Genomic DNA, 13,211 nt, shown 5'->3' with positions numbered 1-13,211 from the left:
AGTAAGGTAACGTGTGTGTGAAAATTATTTCAGAATTCAGACACTGCAATTGGGGAGGTGGGGTGTGAAGTCAGGTTCTACAAGATAGACTGGTTAGTAAGGTCAGGGGATCCTGGGAGAGCTAGACAATTGGATACAAAATTGGCTTGAAGTTAGGAAACAGACAAGTTGGTGGTGGAGAGTTGCTTTTTGGACTGGAGGCTTGTGACAAACGGTGGGCCACAAGGATCGGTGCTGTTTCCACTGCTTTTCGTCATTTATATAAATGATTTGGATTTGAATAGAGGAGGTACGGTTAGTAAGTTTGCAGATGACACCAAACTAGGTGGTGTAGTGGACAGTGAAGGTAATCTCAGAGTACAACGGGACCTTGATCAGATGGCCAGATGGAGTTGAATTTAGATAAATGTGAGGTGTTGCATTTTGGTTAGGCCAAACCAGGGCAGAACCCATACAGTTAATGGTAGGGCCCTGGGGACTGTTGCTGAACAAAGAGACCTGGAGGTGCAGATGCACAGTTCCTTGAAAGTGGAGTTGCAGATAGACAGGGTAGTGAAGAACGTGTTTGGTACGCTTGCCTTCATTGGTCAGACCATAGGAGTGTAGGAGTCAGGATGTCACGTTGTGGCTGTGCAGGACATTGGTGAGGCCACTTTTAGAATACTGCGTACAATTCTGGTTGCCCTTCTATAGGAAAAATGTTGTTAAACTTGAGAGGATGCAGAAAAGATTTACAAGGATGTTGCTGGGGTTGGAAGGTTTTGAGTTACAAGGAGAGGTTGAATAGGTGGGGGCTACTGTCCCTGGAGTCTTGGAGACTGAGGGGTGATCTTCTAGAGGCTTATAAAATCATGAGAGGCATGGATAGGGTGAATAGCCAAGGTCTTTTTCCCCAGGGTGGGTAAATCCAAAACTAGAGGGTGTAGGTTTAAGGTGAGAGGGGCAAGATACAAACAAGACCTGAGGGCTATCTTTTTCCAAGGAGGGTGGTGCATATATGGAATCAGCTGCCAGAGGAAGTGGTGGAGGCTGGTACAATTACAACATATAACAGACATCTGGATGGATATATGACTAGGAAAGGTTTAAAGGGATATGGGCTAAATGCGATGAGGTCAGATTGGGATGTCTGGTCAGCATGGACAAGTTGAACCAAAGGGTCTGTGCTGTATGACTCTAAGTATTGGATAAAATCAACACAGTGACATGCTAAAGGGAATTGATATCTTTAAATCCCAGGCCTGGACAAAATGTATCCCAGTATGATAATGGAAACAAGAGGAGAAAAAGCAGCATTTTTACCATCATTTTCCAAATTCTCTAGTGAGGGGACGAGCAGACAGCTAATTTACTATTGTTTAAAAAATGTTAAAAAAAAAAGACTGAATAATTATGGATAGGCCTAAACCCAGTGGTGGAAAAAAATTGAGTAACAAAAATCAATCAAGATCAATCAGCACAGATTGTTTACAGGAAGGTCATCCTTTATTCACAACTGAGAGGGACCTAGTTGTAGAGGAGGATGGTGTGAAACAGGCTGGTAGGCTAGAGGAGGTGGATGTTAGTAAGGAAGATGTACTAGGAATTTTGAGGAACTTGAAAATAGATAAGTCTCCCGGGCCTGATGGGATTTATCCAAGGATACTACGGGAAGCGAGGGAAGAGATCGCAGGGCCTTTGGCGATGTTCTTTTCATTCTCACTGTCCACGGGTGTAGTGCCGGAAGATTGGAGAGTGGCAAACGCCATTCCCTTGGTCAAAAAAGGGAATAGGGATAACCCCAGAAATTACAGGCCAGTTAGTCTTACTTCAGTGGTGGGTAAATTATTGGAAAGGGCTCTAAGAGATAGGATTTATGATCACTTGGCTGGGCACAGTTTGATTTGTGATAGTCAGCATGGATTTGTGAGCGGTAGATCATGCCTCACAAACCTTATTGAATTCTTTGAAGATTTGACCAAACACGTGGATGAAGGTAGAGCAGTGGATGTGGTATACATGGATTTAAGTAAGGCGTTTGATAAGGTTCCCCATGGTAGGCTCATGCAGAAAGTAAGGAGGCATGGGATAGGAGAAAATGTGGCAGACTGGATTCAGAATTGGCTGACTCCTAGAAGACAAAGGGTAGTAATGGACGGAAAATATTCAACATGGTGCTCTATTACGATTGGTGTACCACAAGGATCTGTTCTGGGTCCTCTTCTATTTGTGATTTTTGTAAATGATTTGGATGTAGGAGCGGAAGGGTGGATTATTAAGTTTGCGGATGATACGAAGGTGGGTCAAGTTGTGGATAGTACGGAGGGCTGTTCTAGGTTACAAAGGGACATTGATAGGATGCAGAGCTGGGCTGAGAAGTGGCAGATGGAGTTTAGCCCTGAAAAGTGTGAGGTGATTCATTTTGGAACGACAAATTTGAAAGCAGAATACAGGGTTAAGGGAAAGATTCTTGGCAGTGTGAAGGAGCAGAGGGATCTTGGGGTTCATGTCCACGGTTCCCTGAAAGCTGCCACCCAGGTGGATAGAGTTGTTAAGAAGGTGTATGGTGTGTTAGCTTTCATTAATAGAGGGATTGAGTTCAAGAGCCGTGAAGTAATGCTCCAGCTATACAAAACCTTGTTTTGGCCACATCTGCAGTATTGTGTCCAGTTCTGGTCACCTCATTACAGGAAAGATGTGGAAGTGTTGGAAAAGGTGCAGAGGAGATGTACCAGGATGTTGCCTGGAATGGAGGATAGGTCTTATGAGGAAAGGTTGAGAGAGGTAGGGCTTTTCTCTTTAGAATGACGAAGGATGAGAGGTGACTTCATAGAGGTGTATAAAATGATCAGAGGTATAGAGTGGACAGCCAGAGACTTTTTCCTAGGATGGAAGTAGCTATTATGAGGGGGTATAGTCTTCAAGTAGTGGAGGTAGACATAGGGGAGATGTCAGAGGTAGGTTCTTTACTCAGAGAGCGGTAGTGGTGTGGAATGCATTGTCGAAGAGGGTAGTGGAGTTGGCCTCATTAGGGGCATTTAAGCAGCTATTAGGTAGGCATATGGATGATAGTATAAGGTAGGGGTGAGAAGTTAGTCAGACCTCAGGTTTAGGGTAAAAGTTCGGCACAATATCATGGGCCGAAGGGCCTGTACTGTGCTGTACTGTTCTATGTTCTATTCATTAACGAGATGAGGGTATCGCTGGCTAGGCAGCATTTATTGCCCATCCCTAATTGTCCAGACGGCAGTTCAGAGTCAACTACATTGCTGTGGGGCTGGAGTCGTATGTAGCCCAGACCAGGTAAGGATGGCAGTTTCCTTCCCTAAAGGACATTGGTGAACGAGATGGGTTTTTCCGACAATTGATTCACAGTCATCATTAGATTCTTAATTCCAGATATTTATTGAATTCAAATTCCACCATCTGCCATGGCGGGATTCAGACCTGGGTCCCCAGAACATTATCTGGGTCTCTAGATTAACAGTCCAGTGATAATACCATGAGGCCATTGTCTGACTAACCAAGCCATTTTGACAGGAACTTTAACAAAAATCAGTGAAAATATTTGATGTAGTCTGTATGGAATTTTGCGGCAGTTTAAAGTGCAGTGTGGCATATTGTCTGTTCCATTGATTAAGTAAAAATAGTAACAAAAATAGAAATTGCTGTAAAAGCTCAGCAGCGTCTGGAAAGAAATCGTAGTTCACTTTTCTTATTTCAAAATATACCTTATTCATAAAAATATCTTTTTGTATATATACAGTTATGAACACAGTTCAGTTCTGTACAATATCATATCAAGGAAACAAACAAACAATGGAGTTTGACTCTATTCAAACAAACCAAAGACTTCTCTTGCTTGAACCAGACTACATTTGAGGTACCAGGGGGTCTGATAAATGAACAGTCTCCCATTTAACTTCGGGATTCGGGAGGAAGACCTCAGACAGTGGTCTTTCTCCACTGTGCTTGGCAGCAGCTGCCCCAAACTTTAGTGCATCCCTCAGCACACAGTCCTGGACCTTGGAACGTGCCAATCTTCAATACGCGGTCAGGCTCAACTCCTTGTTCTGGAAGACTGAGGTGTTTCGGACAGACCAAAGACCATCTTTCACCAAATTGGTGGTCCTCCACACACACAGTCAAAGTTTGTCTTGGTGTGCATCCCACAGAACAGACCGTAGAACCCAGAGTCCTGTGTCATGGAGTTGCTTCGGATGAACCTCAACACAAACCATTGCATCTCTCTCCAGTCTTCCTTTGCAAAGGCACATTCCAGAAGAAGGACAGTCTCAACTCTCCTACAACTGCTTCAAGAACAGCATGCAGTGGTGCAGACCTACCAGGCATACATGAAAGATCTCACAGGTAATATCCTTTTCACCAACAGCCATGCGATGGCTTGGTGCTCGTTGGAAAGTTCTGGTGATGAGGCATTCTGCCAAATGACTTTGACAGTCTGCTCAAAGAACCACGGAACAGGATCCACCCTCTCCATTTCTCGCAGGGTCTCAAAGATGGCACCTGCTGACCACTTCCTGATGGACTTTTGGTCAAAGTTATTTTTCTTTGCATATTTCTCCATGAAGGACAGGTGATATGGAACAGTCCAACTACTTGGAGCGTTCTGCGGCAACAAGGCCAGTGCCATCCTTTGCAACACCGGGAGCAGGTAGAACTTCAGTATGTACTCGCATGTCTGCGTACTGAGGGTCTACGCACAGCTTGATGCAGCCACACATAAATGTGACCATCAGGAAAAGGGCAGTGATGGGTACATTCTTCCCTGCCTCCTCCCCCATCCAGAGTTTTGTATATGGGCTGCCTGCAGACACGGTCCATCTTTAAACCTCCAGATGAAGTGCAAGATGGCTAGGGTGATTAAAATGGAGTTTCTGGGAATGGGCCAGACCTGCACCACGTACACCAACAGAAAGAGTGCCTTATACCTGATGACCAGGTTTTTACCCCGCAATGGAGGGGGAGCGGTGCTCCCAAAGGACCATTTTCTGCTTCACCTTGGTGATCAGCTCATCCCAAGATTTTGCACATGCCCCGGCCCTTCCAAACCATATTCCCTGCATCATTAGGTAATCTGTCCTGACGGCGAAGGGAATCAAGGATCAGTCAGCCCAGTTCCCAAAGAACATGGCCTCACTCCTGCCTCGATTTACCTCAGCTCCCGAGACTGCTTAACTGTTTGCAGATGCTCATGATTCTGCGCACTGACGGTGCTTCCAAGCAGAAAATGGTGATGTCATGCATGTACAGAGAGGCTTTGAACTGCAGGCCTCTGCTGCCTGCAATAGTCACCCCACTCAGGCTCATATCCCTCGTGATGGACTTAGCACAAGGCTCTATACAACACACAAACAAGGCAGGGGCGAGTGACAGCCTGACCGCTTTGCAGAACACCTACGCTCGGACTGCACCTCCCAGTCGCGAACCATTTCAACTCCCCCTCCCATTCCTCAAACGACATGTCCATCCTGGGCCTCCTGCAGTGCCACAACGATGCCACCTGAAGGTTGCGGGAACAGCACCTCATATTCCGCTTGGGAACCCTGCAGCCCAATGGTCTCAATGTGGACTTCACAAGCTTCAAAATCTCCCCTCCCCCTACCGCATCCCAAAACCAGCCCAGCTTGTCTCCGCCTCCCTAACCTAGCCTTTCTCCCACCTATCCCCTCCTCCCACCTCAAGCCCCACCCCCATCTCCTACCTACTAACCTCATCCCGCCCCCTTGACCTGTCCGTCCTCCCTGGACTGACCTATCTCCTCCCCATCTACACTCACCTTTACTGGCTCCATCCCCGCCTCTTTGACCTGTCTCATCTCCACCTATCTTCTCCTTTATCCATCTTCTATCCGCCTCCCCCTCTCTCCCTATTTATTTCAGAACCCCCTTCCCCTCCCCCATTTCTGAAGAAGGGTCTATGCCCAAAACGTCAGCCTTCCTGCTCCTCTGATGCTGCTTGGCCTGCTGTGTTCATCCAGCTCTACACCTTGTTATCTCAGATTCTCCAGCATCTGCAGTTCCTACTATCTCCGACTCCAGATCTGATTGGCAAGCTTTCTGATTTCCACCCTTTGGTTAAGACTGCACCAGTGACATTGGTGTAGAGCAGTTGGATTCAATTGCAGATTCTCTCCCCATAGCCAATTTGGAGATCATGTCCCACATGCACGTGTGTGATATCCTCTCAAAGGCCTTCTCTTGGTCCAGGCTGATAAGACAGGCACTCAGACCCCTTGTCCTGTACGTAGGTGATTGTAACACTGGAGAGCACAAAGTTCTCAGATATCATTCTGTCTAGTACGCACAGGTTTGGTCAGCGTTAGTCACTAATCCTAGAGGAGAACTGACCTGGTTGGCAATCACCTCAAGCAGGATTTTGTTGTCCACATTCAGCAGTGAAATTGGTTGCCAATTTCTAATTTCCTCTCTCTCTCCCCTACTTCCACTTGTAGATGAGGGTAATGATACCTTTCCTCATGGATTTGCACATGCTACCAAACAGAAGCACACCGTCATCTACCTCCAGCAGGTTCTGGCCAATCACGTCCCACAGAGCCGAATACACCTCGGCTGGTAAACCATCGCTTCTGGGAGTTTTATTCTTTACTAAGGACTGAAGGGGCTTGGTCAGCTCATCCAGAGATAATGGGTGGTCCAGCCTCTCCCATATACTGTTGTCTAAGACCGCCATGATACAGGACAGGAATGACTGGCAGGCTGCACTGTCTGTGGGCTTCATATCATACAGATGAAATTATTGAGCACATTACTGAGTAATTTTCTTACTAAGCACTGACCTCTCCTTTGGCACATCCTGGAAATAGAAACACAAGCACATCTCATCCTGCTCCACAGTGCGGACCCTGAATCAGAAGATTATTTTGGAGGCCTCCAAGGCAAAGAGTGAGGCTTGCTGGCTCTTTAAACCTCTTGGAAATCCTCTGTGACATTGACTACAGGTTAGCTAGGGGCCCTTGTCTCACACTTTGTCAAAATCTGCCTTGAATTCAAGGAATCACTCTCATGTCACCTTTAGAATTCTGGTCCTTGGTTCACATTTAGGCCAAGGCTATAATGAGGTCAGGAGATAAATGTCTCTGGCACAACCCAAATAGAACCTGGTTAATAGGTGGGAAGTACTATTAAATAGTATTTAATCCCTGGGTGAGGTGGTTGGTTGAATGGCGATGCACTGTGATGCCAACTGCTTAGGTTCAATTTCCAGATTGGCTGAGGTTACAGTGAAGGACTCTCCTTCTCAACCTCTTCCCCTCACCTGAGGTATGGTGACCTGCAGGTTAAACCATCATCAGTCATGCCAAAGCAGTCTAGAGTCTGGTAGGATTATAACTACAATACCTTTTATAAAAATTTTTAAATAATTGATAACACTGACAGAACCATAGAAGATAAGCCATTTAATAAGAGTCATGGTCCAGTACCCAAGATAAATCATCCACTTAGTCCTTCCAGCCTAAGCTGATTTCAAGTGCTTCAGCCTTGTAATTTGCTGAGACATACTAGGCTGTACCATCATTGAGAATAGGAATAAGTTTTGAGCCCCTTACTCTAATTAGTTGTCTAAATATTCACCATTTTTGCAACTGTATGTGGCAGGACAACCCAACTTTTATCTCAACTGCTGTCCATGGAGTATCTTAACACTGCCTCTGACATTGATGAGACAACAAGATACAGAGCTGGATGAACACAGCAGGCCAAGCAGCATCGTAGGAGCTCCTACGATGCTGCTTGGCCTGCTGTGTTTGCTCCTATGATGCTGCTTGGCCCGCTGTGTTCATCCAGCCCTGCACCTTGTTGTCTCGGATTCTCCAGCATCTGCAGTTCCTACTATCTATGACTGACGCTTTTTTTTTTTGAAAAAAGCATGTAGCAGTCCCGGACTCCAGCTCTATCAGAATCATATAATCTTCAGTATGCTTTCCTATACATGTTGAACCAGAATCATCCCCTGGATTGACAGAGTGGGTGAACGTAACTTAGCCCAAGTAGAGCTCAGATGTTCAGGTTTAAACTGTTAAGATTTTAGCTCACTTAGTACAGTAGTACCCTCATTGAACAATGTCCTCAGAATGAAGGTGGGACGTTGGTGTGGCAGGACTGGGTGATGGAACAAATGGCGGTAGTGGTAGGAACGATCCAGTCAACACACTCAACAGCTTCCACAAACTCACTCAGATTACGCCATTCAGCATACAACCAGCTCTGGTAGTACTCATTATGAAGCCGCACTTAAATCCCCATTCAGGATGACATTCTCTACGCTTACCACTTAACCAAGCAGTGGTCAAAATTCACCATTTGAGTTTCACCTATTGCCTTGAAACTTCATGGGATTACAGGTCAGTGTTGAAGACTTGACGCCCACTTAAATTGCATTACACTATTACAAACCCTGTTAGGTCTGTTGCCGCCGGGATTGGGAGACGTGGTAGAACCATGGGTCATGATTCATTGAGCATGACTTCAAACTGTTGCTTAAATAGTCTATGGGTCACCGCCAGATGGCTTCAAGGTCATTAGACAGTCAACTGCAAGTTTTGCCATCATTTCCAATAGTTAAGTTGACTAAATAGTTGATCCGGTTTCATTCAACTTTTTTGGTGTCAAAACAGCTGTGGAAAAGGAAATTTTTAGACCGGTGTAGACAGAAGCAACCAAATGCACATAAGAAAGGGCAGTTTTCCCCCACTTCAATACATTATTTAAATTAACAAGACATTAGAAATAATTGGGTGAAGCAATAGGGAAGGAAAAATGGTTAACAATGAAGCAAATACAGAGGGACTGGGGTTTAAGTACAACAAAATTAGAGGCCTGAAAGGGAAGAAGGGGATAAAAGATTAAATGACAAATGGTTCCACAATAAAAATCCAAAGTGGAAATGGATATTAAAGGAGCAAAAGCCATGCCTTCAGACAAATTCTGAGAACTGCGATGCAGAGGAATAAAGAGATAACAAAATCATCAAACCGAAAAGGGCCAGAATTTATGGATTGGTAGGTTGAACTCGTGAGGTCCAGAGGCTGTAGAATGGAGCTAAACGAAGAGATTCCCCCTCTTAGCTTGCTTTGAGCTCAGTCTTTCAATGCATCCAGATCACGACCGTAACTCTTAATTTCCTTTTCCTGGTTTAGTTGTATCTCACTTTTGTTCTTTGTATTGCACTTACCCTTGGTTTTGAGATCATGAAAAGCCTGTCATTTAGACTCATCATGCTACCCAAAAAGCTTCCCTTCTCTAAATCTTCCTCACACTCACTACGATTCACTGGCTCAAAAGCCACTTGTTTTACCTCAGTTTTAAAACTGATCACAGACCCAAGCATTGTCTTCATTTCAGACTGACAACACATGTAGCATTTGTTTTGTTCGGCCTATCATCCAATTTAGCCTGGAACAGATCTTGGGGCTTAAAACTCCTGCATCTTTATAGCAGTAGTAAGGAAACAGGAAGGTAAAGCCTACTGATCGTGTCCTCAAATCTATCAAAGATTGACCTGGCAGAATTGTATTAGGTCAAAGTCTGTAACCTGCTAACTGATACAGTACCTTATAAGTAATTTCACATTCTTCAGCTGAAATGAGAAAATAAATTTAGGAAAGAATTAAAGTCAACAAAATGGTGGGGGAATCTTATAATTTGGGTTACAAGGCCTTGTTGTTAACTATGTAATACTTTTGGCTATCAAATGCTTGTGAAAATAATCAACCATTTTTCAGCAAGTGCTCAGGATTAAATCAGTACAAGGCAGGAAACCATTCAATATCTGGTCAGTTAAGACTACTAGTTATAGTAGACAAGTGAGAACCCAGAATGAAACATGGCTTGATAAAACAAGTTCTACTTTGTTGTGGAAGTCACTGAGGCTGTACACGTAACCTTAAAATAGTTTATTAAAACAACTGTAGGTAGTAACCCTGAATCTGCTGGATTAGCTTGAATTCAAAAAGGTTAAAAGTCAAATGGTGACCCAGATTGACATTGGAGGCAGTTCAGAGGAGATTCACTAGGCAGAAACCAGGTATGGAGGGACTGTCTTGAGTAACAGTCTTTAGATCAGGCCTTTTCTCATTGGAACATAGAAGAATGAGGGGCAGCTGTATTGAAAGATTCTTAGAGAATTTGACAAGGTAAATGCAGAAAATGATTACCCTTTGTGGAAGAGCATAGGACATTAAAAAAACCATTTATGGGCTGTGGGCATCACTGGCTGGCCAGCATTTATTGCCTAGCCCTAAATGCTCCAGAAGGTGGTGAGCTGCCTTCTTGAACCGCTGCAGGTTGATCCACAATGCCATGAGGGAGGGAATTCCAGGATTTTAATCCAGCGACAGTGAAGTAACAGCAATATACTTTCAAGTCAGAATGACAATTTTAGAACAAGCCATACAGATGGAGGAAATTGAAGGTGGCCTATAGAATTCATCTGCAGAACTTTTTACCGCAAAAAGGCTGCTGAAGCCTTGTCATTACGTATGTTTGAGGCAGAGACAACCAGACTTTTAAATCAGTAAATGGAAACTAAGGATTATGGTGCAAGGTAGAAAAGTGGAGTTGAGGATTATCAGATCAGTTGTGATTGGTGTCTGTTCTGCTCTTCTCTTCAATGGGATGAATGGCCTACTTCTGCTCCCATGTTCTATGGTTTTAAATAATTAGAAGGTTGCTTGTCTAGAGTGTTTGTGCCCAAAGGAATGTGCATGCTTGTATGTTTTAGCTTGGTAATGGACTAAAGTGACACTAACTGTAAGGCTAGACTTTGGACTCTGAACTAGATTTTGACAACGTGGGCTATTTATATGCTAAATTTAAAAACACCCTCGATCATAGGATAGCGCTATATAAACATGTTGATTGAATGACAAATGGATCAGTAAACTGAGCAAGCTAGCTAGGGTCAAAGTTTTCTTTTTTAATAACTAATTAAAATCAACTGAGAAAAAACATACTTGACATTTGCCAGTGGCCAAACTGATCAAGTAGTTGGCAGTTGGACAGAGTCAGAAAGTTCGATTACATATACCTGGCACAGATGTAAGTGTGATTCAAAGTGATACCTAGCTCAGGATGTGTGGGGTTACTTGACCAACGGCTGATAGTGTTTCACTTGGCTCAGTTGTGATTCTGCACTGTGAAGGTTTTTTTGCACTATTGTGTATACAGAACTGCCTTGGGATGCTGATATCCAGGGGAAACCTGATGGACTAGGGAAAGAATGAATAAAAACCTACTTCAGATCTAATCCAGTAGAGGATATTTTGCTTTGAGGTATCAGAAAGCTTCATCTTTTACCCCAGCAAAAACCTCATTGGCAAGCAAGAATCATAAACTCAAGGCAACCCCTTAAAACCACCATTATCTGCCTAGGTAGCATGCAAGTCACTTGAGTTTTCTATGAAGTTGTGATTCTCATTGTCATTCAAGAGGCTGTACATTTAAAACTGTTGCACATTAGCAGTTCAACCCCATTCCCCATTTACCACACTCTGGAATCAGGAGACTTAAATTCATGGTAAGGGTATGCCGAGTTGCCCTTGTGGAGGTGGGGGTGGGGGTGGTGGTGGTGGTAAACTGCCTGCTTGAACCACTGCAGTCCACCTACTGTAGGTTGGCCCAAAATGCCACTTGAGAGAATGCCAGGATTTTGACCCAGCAACAATTAACAAATGGTGACATTCTTCTAAGTTAGAATGGAAGGGAGCTTGCAGGTGGTGATATTCCCATGTATCAGCTGCCCTTGTTCTTTAGACAGGAATGTCACAGGTTTGGAAATAGATGTCAAGGGATCTTTGGTGTAGGGCATATTTAGGCTGTACACAGCATCATTGTCGGAAGGAGCAAGTGTTTGTTGGTGTGGTGCTGGTCAAGCAGGCTGCTTTGTCCCGAATAGTGTCAAGCTTCAATTGTTGTTGGAGTTTTACCCATCCAGGAAAAAAAATAGGGAGCATTCCATCACATTGCTGATGTGTGCCTAGTGGACAATGGCCAGGCTTGAGAGAGCCAGGAAGTGAATTATCACCAGTATTCCTAGCTTCTGGCCAGCTCTTATAGCCACTGCATTTACATGGCACTTCCAGTTGACATTCCATGATATTACTAGTGATTACAAACTCAACGGCAGTGATTAGATTCATGATCTGTTTAGCCATTCTGACTGCAGGGCATTTAACAGACCACACGCTCCTTCCTTGCCTGTTTGTTATGCAGTCCTATTCCAGTGTTAGAGTAGAGTAATCTCAGGTCATGCTGCCTGAGGAACAAAGTGTACTAATGTTTTGACAAATAATATTACTAGAAAAATAAGCTCCACAAATTTCTACATTTAAAGAAAAACAGAACTTCATGCTAGGTGATCCTGTTTATTGTCACTTTCACTCCAAAAAGAGAACTGATCTAAAATGGAAGCTATTTTATTACACAATTAAAGCAGAATGACAGCTGCTCGGTGTCAGAACTGGTACATACACATGAAATGTACTAATTCAAGTCAAAGTGATCTATAGGTTTACATTTTAATTTTATTTCCTATTCCTAAATGAAGGATTTGGGAATAATACATTAAAATCTATTCAGAAAAAAAAACTTCATTATTATACAAATAGATACATCAGCACTCCAAGGGAAGTGTTACTACATAGAGTGATGATATTTCTAGCCTGACTTAGGTCACTCCAAACCTCAGTACATTGCTGAAGGATGATTAATTTAAAAGATTCACCTGGTCGGACCAAATTACTGCAAATGCTCAAGTGCGTACTGAAAAAAGCTGGAGCGCGCAGATCAGGCAGCATCCACGGACAGAAAGTAAGCTAACACTAACTCTTCAGTCAAGATTCACCTGATGTATTAAAACGTGCAAATTGTTGCAAACTAACATTCATTAGTTACATGGCAACTTGAAAATAAACAGTTGCTTCTCCTTCATTAGGCATGCAGTCTTTCAAATGAGACGCTGCAGCAACAAAAACAGTTGCTGGAAAAGCTCAGCAGGTCTGGCAGCGTCTGTGAAGGGGAAAAGCAGAGTTAACATTTCAGGTCCAGTGAGGAAGGGTCACCGGATCCGAAATGTATGCTTTTTTCTTCCTTCACAGATGCTGCCGGACCTGCTGAGATTTTCCAGCAACTATGTTTTTTTTTTAAAGCATCTGCAGTTCTTTGGTTTTTTATTGAGATGCTGCAGCACAT

This window comes from Rhincodon typus, chromosome 23 (genome assembly GCF_021869965.1).
Source record: "Rhincodon typus isolate 14 chromosome 23, sRhiTyp1.1, whole genome shotgun sequence".
NCBI lineage: Eukaryota > Metazoa > Chordata > Chondrichthyes > Orectolobiformes > Rhincodontidae > Rhincodon > Rhincodon typus.
The sequence above is the reverse complement of the archived record's forward strand: the minus strand, read 5'-3'. Positions refer to the sequence as shown.